General features: G+C 38.6%; 1 long non-coding RNA gene across 2 annotated transcripts in view; it reads right to left on the minus strand.

Moving 5' to 3' along the window:
* LOC104876293 overlaps nt 1-11094 on the minus strand; it is a 19394-nt gene that overhangs the window by 4168 nt on the left and 4132 nt on the right. The gene's annotated exons all lie outside the window — the stretch shown is intronic.

Raw genomic sequence — 11094 nt, forward strand, 5'->3', positions numbered from 1 at the left:
AAAAAAAAAAAAAGAGAGAGAGAGAATAAACATGGGTATTATACACCCACAGTAATGTGCCTTTGTGACAAAGTTGGCACTATGCCTCATGGTGTGGGTATGATACCAGTATTACTTACCTTTCAGTGACAAGCTTAACCCCTGAATTCATTCAAGAAGGGGTCCTGGAAAGTAACCTAATCTATGGTCCATGGCTCCTTCTGGTGTAGGCACAGCCTCTCCTGACCTGATGGCCTCTTGCTTTGTCCAGCTTTGGTGAGTAGAGATGTACACTGACAAACTCTGACCACCATAGTGCCCTTTCAAATCCATACTCCATGGCTAATAAGCTTCCCTTTACCATTATATATTTCACAATTAATAAGCTTCTCTACTTCTTTCCTGCCAGCTTTGAGACCAGGATCTCTCCCTTTCCCTGTTGCTGCCCTACTAGATGGGAAGCTATATCAGCATCTGCAAGACTTCACATTTGTACTATTTTTCTTCTTTCTATGTGTATTATTGCTTAGAAACACTGCTATACATAGATGTCCTTTGGAACTGTTATGTTTTATATCTAGATGTCTCTCTAAGCCTCTTATGCTCATAGATGGGGCTTTGGGGGAGATGATTGGATCATGGGGGTGTGATACTCATGAATGGATTAGTCCACTGATGAGTTTATAGCTAAATGTGATGGGAGGTGAAGCCTGGTTGGAGGATGTGGGTCACTGGGGGTGTGGCTTAGTAGATATCATCTCCCTCCCTACTCCCTTGATCTCGCTCTGCTTCCTGCTGGCATGCCATGCTCTATCTCTCCTCTGTATGCCCCTCTGCCATGCCATCCTGACTAGGAACCAGCTGACTATGTACTGAAACTCTACAAACTATGAGTCAAAGTGAGCCTTTCCTCCTCAGAGTTGTGTGTGTTGGGTATTGTGTCCCAGCAATAGAAAAGTAATTAAGAGAGACACTATACCTACCTTCTGTGTCCTCTTGGTTGCTGAAACCTTTGCAGACTGATGTCTCCACTTCAGCCACCAAATTACCATGGCTAAACCTGAACCTGTTCATCACTTACAATTGTTTCACTTCTGAAGAAATGCCTTGAATCTTCATATCATACTTGTGAGCACAACACTTATCCTCATCCTTTGCTTCCCTCATAACTTCAGTCCCACATTTCTGCTCTTTGACTTTGTTATTCTCAGTTTTCCATTCTCTAAAAGCCACTTTTTTTTCCCCTAAATTGAACATCAAGTTTGGTCATTTGAGTAAGTCTCTTAATGATATTTTTATTTCTTTACCCTACTTTTATCTAGTTTTAGCTAGTGATTAAACAGAAAGAAAACAACAACAAAGACCAACTGTAGGTTAGAGATCTTTAGTCAAACATGTCTGATGTCCAGTGCCAGCTAAACTTCTTGCTAACTTTAGATTTGAGAAACTTAGCCTTTCTGAATTGCATCAGTATGTACATGTGCCCTACATATGTATACCAAATAGGAATGTGTATTGCCTCATTCATTTTTCAATGGGGATACAGAGAGCACTCTAGATATTCAAACTAGAGAAAGATTTAATGTAAAGAATTATTAGAAAGTTGTAGCAAGTTTTGTAGACACACAAGAGAAAAGCAGGTATACCCAGAGATCAGGAAGCTACTACCAATCTTGATTTACAGATACAAAAGGGACAAAAGGTATTGTGGAAAGAACCAGAGCTGGAACTTTTAACTCTGCACTGGCGTATATTGCTGATGCTGCTGGTATTACTTTGAATGCTGGTGTCATGTCCCAACATGATGAAGAATGAAACATGGATGGAGGAGGTAGGGTAAAAACAAACTTACTTTTAAAATGTGAAGTAAGAAAGCAGAAGAGAGAAAGGAAAGGAAAGGAAAGGAAGAAAAGCTTCTATTAGCCAGGAAGGGGTTCAGAGTAGAATACCCAAGAAGGCTCCTTGGGAGTTTTTATGGGGTTTAGAAGAAAGCTTGGGCCTTTGGGTAAGCAACATGATCCCTACCCTAGAGCAGGCTACACAGTTTTAGGGTCAAATCTATGCAGTGCTCACGCAAGGCCCATGCAGGCCTCAGGCACCGTTGAGCCAATGGCCTTCCTGATCATGCTCTGGGGAAGTCATGGACAGACAGAGGACACCTGGTAATGTTTTAGTAAGGTCCCTGGAGGGCTGTGACTCAGCAGACTCCATTTTGAGGCCACTGTCCTTACTGTCTAATAAAATTCTATCTTCTGTTTTACCAATTCCTATTATATTGGAACCACCTTCACTCTTCTTAGGCAGGAACTGCTGCCAGAAACAGAAGGGCTTCTCCCTTCCTCCCACATTCAGACTTAACAGGAACCAACTCAAGTAAGTGTGACGAGCAAATGTGAGAACTGTGGCCTTCATTTTCCCACAGTGGTGGTACAGGGGAGATTGTAGAAGAGTGAAGGTGAGAATGAGTACCAACAGGCAATATCTGCCACACTTACTCAGACTCATCACAGCTCTTAGTTGAAAGTGATAAAACTCAAAGTGGTGCAGGCAAAAAGGAAATTTATTATTCCATAGCTAAAATAATGTATGGGCAGATTTGACTTCAGGCAGACATGGGTATAGGTATTGAATTGATGCTATCATTCACCTGTGTCTCTCTATCCCTGAACTCCATTTTCTTTCAGTTGGCTTAATTCTTGGGAAGGCTGCGCCTTCACTGGCAAGATGTCTACCAGGCTTACACCTTATCAACTATCTTGTCTGAAATTATTTGTGTGTGTGTGTGTGTGTGTGTGTGTGTGTGTGTGTGGTACTGGGGATTGAACCTAAACCCAGGGTCTTTGCACTGAGCTACATACCCAGTCCTTTTTTCATTTTGAAACAGGGTCTTACTAAGGAAGTAAGTTGGCCAGGCTGGGCTTAAACTTAACATCCTCTTGCCTCAGCATTTCAGAGTGTTGGGGTTTATAGGCATACACCAACACAGCTGACTACCATCTTTATAAATAAGATTAAAACCAGAAATTTTAAATCTGAGAAATGAAATTCAAATTTTATTGTTTAATTTCTTTAAAAAATATTATTTTTACTGACAAGTAATAATTACATTTATAAGATACAATGTGATTTTTTTAAAAGATAGAGTCTTGCTATGTATTTCAGGCTGGTATTGAACTCACTATGTAGCCCAGGCTGGCCTTGAACTCAAGGCAATCCTCCTGCCTCAGCCTTCCAAGTGCTAGGATTACAGGCATGCACCACCATGCCCAGCTTACAATGTGATGTCTTGATATATGTATGCAACACGAAATGGTAAGTCAAGCTAGTTAACATGTACCCCCATCTTACTTACCTATTGTTTTTATGGTCAGATATTTGAAATTTATTCTTTTACTTTGAAATATCAGCATGTTATTTTTTTAAAAATAGTCACTCTGCTGTTTAATAGATCTCAACACTTATTCCTCCTATCTGGAAATTTGCACCTTTTAATCAACAGTTTCCCATTCCCTTCATTCTCCTTGTCCACCCACACCCCCAGTCCCTGGTAATTATCCTTCCACTGTGGGCTTTTATAAATTCATCTTTGTTATATTTTTACATATAACTGAGATCACATATTTTTTTGTGCCTGGTTTATTTGACTTAGTATAACACCCTCTAGATTCATCCATTTTGCCACAAATCACAGGGTTTCTCCCTGCTTTAAAGCTGAATAGTATTCCATTGTGTATATGCACCATATTTTCTTTATCCACTTATCCATCAGTCAATGGACACTTAGGTTGAATCCATCTTGGCTACTGCAAATAACAATGTTATGATTATGAATGAGTTCAGATATCCCTTTGTCATATTGATTTCAGTTCCTCTGGCTATATCCAGTAGATACATACAGTGTATATAGGGGCTATATCAATAGCAGGGTTATTGGATTGTATGGTAATTCTATTTTAGTTTTTGAGCAATCTCCACACCACAAAACTAGAAACTTTAACACCTCATATCACTTTATAGCTACTGTCTATTCTCTCTTCCAAATATCAAGCTGGGAGCCACACCCTCTCCCGCCAGGAGCCACCATTGCTCCAGAGCCAGGAGGGCTTGCTTGGGCCCCGACCCACCACGGGAAGGATAGCGATGCCCTCTCCTGCCAGGAGCCACCATCGCTCCAGCGCCAGGAAGATAGCCACGCCGGCACCCCTGAACCCCCACAACTCCCCCAACTCCCCACCCCCGCACACCCTCAGACCTCTGCAGAGGCAGAGGTGGTCATAAAGGATATTTTTCTGAGTTCCCAACTTTGAACATCTTTAAAGAAAGGGCGTGGGAAACCTGTAGTAGAACAGTGTGGAGTTCAACCATTCAGGAGGTCGGGAAACTCCTTCTGGCCTTGCAGCCAGAGGTCAGTCTGCGTCGTGGGGTTCTGCCATCAGCTAGCTGAGATCAGGGGTCTTGGTTCTGCACATGGCTCTGCATGTTGTATATTATGACAGCAGAGATATAGTTTGAGAGAGGCCCTTCAAATCCTTTCTTTTTTTCCTTTCTTTTCCTCATTCCACTCTGCAAATTCTTTCCTTTTTCTGTCCTCTTTCCCCAACTCGGTCTCTTACTCCACTATATTATCCCTTATCTCCCTTTCTGTTTCTGCTCCTGCCCTAACTCAGATTTCTTCTTTTATCATTTTTTCTCTTTTCTTTATGTTCATTTCTTCTGTCATTCTACCTCACACAGGGGTCAGTGGGTTCAGGGAAAGTGAGCCCCTATTGCTATTAAGGGGATATATTCTTGTCCTTGTACTTCTACTCTGTCTATCCCTTTCTAATTCAACAGTTTCCTGAATATTGTGTGGTCATTCTATGTCCTCTGGCTTCACTTGAAACCATCTCCAATTCTTTTACTCATCTACTCCTCTTGTCCTATCTCTGTCTGAGCCCCCATCCTAAATGGCAAATATCCTACATTGAAACGTTTGTTCATTGCATACATGTTTTGGACTGCTTCTTGATTTCAATTTAATTCACATGGTTTAAGGGTGATAGACTAGTGACTACCACAAGTGGTCAGTTTCCAAGTTGTGCTTGAAAACTGATTGTATCAGTTGGGATAAAGGATTGTGGTTGATTTGATGAGCTGTTTTCTCTGATGTTATGAAGATGAGAACGTCTGTGGGTCATTAGAAACCCAGAAGCTAGGGCACAACTATATCAGGAAGATTTGGGTGATAACCCAGAGATTAAACCAAGGACAGTGCAACAACAAAAATAAAAATGAGAAAACACTTAAGCAAGACACAAAGACAGACTTCCAGTTCACCAATGGCAAACAGTAGGGCAAATGAGGATGAAAAGGCCGATAGTGAACCACCAGGACACCCTGAACTCAAAGCACAGGAAGTAACAAAACAGATCAATCAGGCTCTGGAAAAATTCAAAACAGAAATAATTTCCCAGATAACCATAGAGATGGTGAGCAAAATGAAAGTCATGATTCGAGACTCCAGAACAGAAACTGACCCAAAAATAGATGAGCTCAGGACGATAGAAGCCATGAAGGCCCAGCATAAGAAAGAAATGGAGGGCCTGGGGTTTAGCGCAGCAGTTCGGTGGCCTGCCTTGCAAGCACAAGGACCCAAGTTCAATCCCCAGTACCAGAGAGAGAGAGAGAGAGAGAGAGAGAGAGAATTCTAGCTCTAAATCCTAATGTCATTGAAAATTAACTTATATATTCAACAAAAACAAATACAAATATTAAAATCATTAAAAAAAAGAAAGAAATGGAATCCATAAAACAGATTCAAACAGATATCCAGGACATTAAACACTCCATTGCAAGTATATGCAACAGAATAGAAGAATGCAAAGATAGAATCTCAGATATAGAAGATAAGACTGCAGTCAGTGACTGTGAAAAGAGAGGTCTCTTAAAAACAGTAGGGGATCATGAGAATTCGATCCAACAACTCCTAGATGATGCAAAGAATAACATAAGACTGATAGAAATCCATGAAGTAGCAGGAGAAAATACAAATGACTTAAAAAAGATGTTTTCAGAATTAATGACAGAAAACTTCCCAGAGGGGAAGTATTTGACATTCAGATAAGTGAGGCATATAGGACCCCAACTAGCCACAATAAAAAAAAAATCTACACCTAGACATATAATAATCAAGATCCCAGAAACCCAACAGAAGAACAAAATACTACAAGCAATAAGAGAGAAAAAAAGAAAAAACAAATCACATGCAAAGGAAAGCCCATCAGAATCACAGCAGACTTTTCAACACAAACCTTTAGGTCAAGGAGAGCCTGGAGTGAGATATTTCAAGTACTAAAAAGAGAAGAACCTCCAACTTAGACTGATGTATCCTGCAAAACTCTCTTTCAAAATGGATGGGGAAATAAGATACTTCCATGACAAAGAACACCTGAGAAACTATATGAATACCAAACCAGCACTACAATGAATTCTAAACAATATCCTAGAAAAAGATAATGAAGGTAACAACACCATGAGGCCCAACGAGCAAATCAAATAGGCAAGGCAAGAAACTAAAAGGAGAAGGTGAAAAAGTAAAGAGTCAACAAAAGGCCAATAACATGACAATAGTAAGTCAGTACATATCAGTTATAACCATCAATGTCAATGGCCTCAACTCACCAATCAAGAGAAACAGACTGGCAGAATGGATTAAGAAGCAAAATCCAACAATATATTGTATACAAGAAACACACCTAGTGCAAAAAGAAGCCCATAGACTGAAAGTGAAAGGATGAAAAACAATTCTTCATGCGAAAGGAGCCCAGGAAAAAGCAGGGCTAGCAATCTCATTTGCAGACAAAGTAAATTTCAAACCAAAACTGATTAAAAGAGACAAAGAAGGCCACTATATCCTTGTAAAGGGAACAATTCAAGAGGAAGAGATGACAAACATAAACATATATGCACCAAATACTCATGCCCCCAGCTATATAAAAGAAATATTAAGTATCATGAAAAACCAAATAAGCACTAACACAATTGTAATGGGGGATCTAAATACCCCACTTTCACAAATAGACAGATCATCTAGGCCAAAAGTCAACAACGAAATACTAAAATTGAACCAAACTTTTGAAAGCATGGACTTAATAGACGTTTATAGAGTGCTCCACCCCACAAAATCAGAATATACATTCTTTTTGGCTGCACATGGGTCATTCTCCAAAATAGATCACATATGAGCTCCAGAACAGGTTTGAATAAATGCAAAAGAATTGAAGTTATTCCCTGTATATTATCAGATCATAGTGCAATCAAGCTGGAGATCAATAGCACAAGAAACCATAGGAACTTCACAAACACATGGAAATTGAAAAACAATCAATGGATCACAGAGGAAATTAAGGAAGAAATCAGACAATTTTTACAAATAAACGAAAATGCCAAAACAACATACACGAATCTATGGGACACAATGAAAGCACTTCTACTTGGAAAGTTCATAGCACTGAATGCCCACACTAGGAAAACAGAGTGAGATCAAATAAATGACCTAATGATGAATCTTAGACTCCTAGAAAAACAAGAGCAAGAAAATCCAAAGTTTGAACAAGAGAGGAAATTATAAAGATAAGAGCAGAAATCAATGCAATGGAAACTAAGAAAACAATACAAAAAATAAATGAATTGAAGAGTTGGTTTTTTGAAAGAATAAATAAAATTGATAAATCCTTAGCTAACCTTATCAAAAAAAGGAAAGAAAAGGATCAGATCCATGCAATTAGGACTGAAAAAGGTGAAGTCACAACAGATCCAACAGAAATCCAGAGGATAATCAATACTTCCTTTGAGAACTTGTATTCTAACAAAATGGAAAACACAGAAGAAATGGACAGATTTCTAGATACTTATGAATTACCAAAGTTGAACAAAGAAGACAAAAAATTTTAAACACAATTACAATCAATGAAATTGAAAATGTAATTAAAAATTTGCCAACAAAGAAAAGCCCAGGTCCTGAAGGATTCACTGCTGAATTTTACAAGACATTTAGAGAAGAACTACTGCCATTACTCTTCAAACTTTTCAATGAAATTGAAAGGGAAGCAATACTTCCAAACTCATTCCTAGAAGCAAGTGTCACTTTGATTTCCAAACCAGGGAAAGATGCAACTAAAAAAGAGAACTACAGGCCAATCTCCTTAATGAATATAGATGCAAAAATCCTTAATAAAATACTAGCAAGCAGAATTCAGAGGATCATCAAGAAGATCATACATCCTGACCAAGTTGGATTTATTCCAGGGATACAAGGATGGTTCAACATACGTAAGTCAATAAATGTAATACACTATATTAACAGAGTCAAGGACAAAAATCATATGATCCTCTCAATAGATGCAGAAAAAGCATTTGACAAAATTCAACATCCATTCATGATAAAAACCCTGCAAAAAATTACAATAGATGGTCTATATCTCAACTTTATAAAGGCTATCTATGAAAAACCAACAGCCAACATCATATTACATAGCCAAAAACTGAAAACCTTCATGCTAAAATCAGGAACAAGACAAGGATGCCCACTATCACCACTCCTCTTCGATATAGTTCTGGAAACATTGGCCATAGCAATTAGAGAAGAGGAAGAAATTAAAGCAATAAAGATATGAAAGGAAGAAGTTAAATTGTCATTATTTGCTGATGATATGATACTCTACATTGAAGACTCAAAAAACTCTACCAAAAGTCTTCTAGACTTAATTGACACTTTTAGTAGAGTAGCTGGATAGAAGGTCAACACCCAAAAATTAATAGCCTTCTTGTCGCCAATAACAGAGTCACTGAGAGAGAAATTAGGGAAACAATTCCTTTAACAATAGCATCCAAAAAAATGAAGTATCTAGGAATCAATCTAACAAAAAAAGCAAAAGACCTCTACACTGAAAACTACAGCACTCTGAAAAAAGAGATTGAAGAGGATATAAGAAAATGGAAAGATAACCCCTGCTCCTGGGTAGGAAGAATCAACATAGTGAAAATGGCCATACTCCCAAAACTGCTATACAGATTCAATGCAATGCCAATTGAAATTCCAACAGTGTACTTCACAGAACTAGAAAGAAGAATCCAAAAATTCATTGGAACCAGAAACCTAGAATAGCAAAAGCCATCCTAGGCAACAGAGACATAGCAGCAGTTATAACAATTCCCAATTTGAAACTATACTACAAAGCCACTGTGATAAAAACATAATGGTACTGGCAAAGAAAAAGGCCTGAGGATCAGTGGAACAGATTGGAAGACACAAAAACAACTCCAGATGTACTCAGCTATGTCATCTTGACAAAGGATCTGACCATCCTCAGTGGAGGAAAGATAGCCTCTTTAATAAATGGTGTTGGAAAAACTGGATTTCAACCTGCCAAAGATTAAAACTGGACACTTATCTTTCACCATGCACTAAATTAAAATCCAAGTGGATTAAGGATCTAAACATTAAAAGAGAAACACTAAACTTGCCGGAAGATAAGTTAGGCAGAACTCTTGAAGACTTTGGCATAGGAAAAGACTTTTGAACAAATCCTCAGTAGCACAGGAACTAGCACAAAGAATCAAGAAGTGGAATCTCATCTTATTAAAAAGCTTCTGTACTGCAAAATTTAAACCATCAACAGAACTAAGAGACAACTACAATGTGGGAAAAAGTTTTTACCAGCTGCTCCTCAGACAAAGGACTACTATCGAAAATATATAAAGAACTCAAAGCAATCAGCCCCCCCCAAATATAATGACCCAATTCATAAATGGGCATCTGAAATGAACAGACATTTCTCAGACAAAGAAGTAAAAGCAGCAAGTAAATATATGAAAAAATGTTCCACATGACTGATCATTCGAGAGATGCAGATGAAAACAACACTGAGATTCCACCTCACTCCTCAAAGAATGGCTGCTATCAATAAATCAATCAATAACAAACACTGGCCGGGTTGTGGGGAGAAAGGAACCCTTCTCCATTGTTGGTGGGAGTGTAGACTGGTGCAACCACTATGGAAATCAATACGGAGATACCTGAAAGAGCTAGGACTAGAGGTTCCATTTGACCCAGCTATTCTTCTGCTGAGTGTCTTCCCAAAAGAATTAAAAGAATCATACCACAGTGATATATGCATACCCATGTTTATAGCGGCACAGTTTACAATAGCTAAAATTTGGAAACAGCCCATTTGCCCATCAGTTCGAAACTGGATAAAGAAGATGTGGTTTTTCTATAAAATGGAATACTACTCAGCCATAAAGAATGAGAAATTAGATTCATTCATAGGAAAATGGATACATATTGAGGATATACTCCTAAGTGAAATAAATAAGTCACACATGTATAAATACCGAATAGTTTCTCTGGTGTGAAAAACTGTAATAGTACATAAGATCCTAATGAGATAACTGACATTGTGAAATGGGAAGAAAAGGGCTAAAGGTGCAGGGAAAATGGGAAGGGTAGGGGAAAGGTAATAAGGGAAAAGAAAAAAAATATGACAAAATCTAAAAATGGAAATAAAGTGTTTGTAAATGGGGAGGGGAGGAGGGGGTGAAGGGAGGGCAGGGACAAGGGGAAAAAATGAGAACCAAGACCTGTCATGTAAAGGTACAAGATCCCAATAATGAATGTAGTTGTACTGTATACCTTAAATGTACCAATAAATTTAATTAATAAAAAAAAAATATCAAGCTGGGCAAGGTAGCTCATGCCTGTAATCCTAGCACTCAGGAGGCTGAGGATCACTGTGAGTTTGAGGCCAGCCTGGGCTACACAGTGAGTTCAAGGTCAGCCTGTACTACATAGTGAGACCCTGTCTCAAAAAACAAAAAAAAAGGGGCTGGGGATTTAGTCAGCGGTTGGGCGGCCTGCTTTGCAAGCGCAAGGACCCAAGTTCAATCCCCGGTACAAAAATACAAAACAAAACAAAAACCCAAATATCCCAAGAGGGGATTCTGCATGAATTTTTTTTTCTCATTTTCTATTTGCTCTATTGAATTGTAGCTTCTGCTTCCATTTTCCTTCTGGTACAGATAAAATCATGGGAATTTGAGTTTGATCCCTGGTACCAAAAAAAAAAAAAAAAAAAT

This window comes from Fukomys damarensis, unplaced genomic scaffold, assembly GCF_012274545.1.
Source record: "Fukomys damarensis isolate Sample0158 unplaced genomic scaffold, DMR_v1.0_HiC HiC_scaffold_16, whole genome shotgun sequence".
NCBI classification, from domain to species: domain Eukaryota; kingdom Metazoa; phylum Chordata; class Mammalia; order Rodentia; family Bathyergidae; genus Fukomys; species Fukomys damarensis.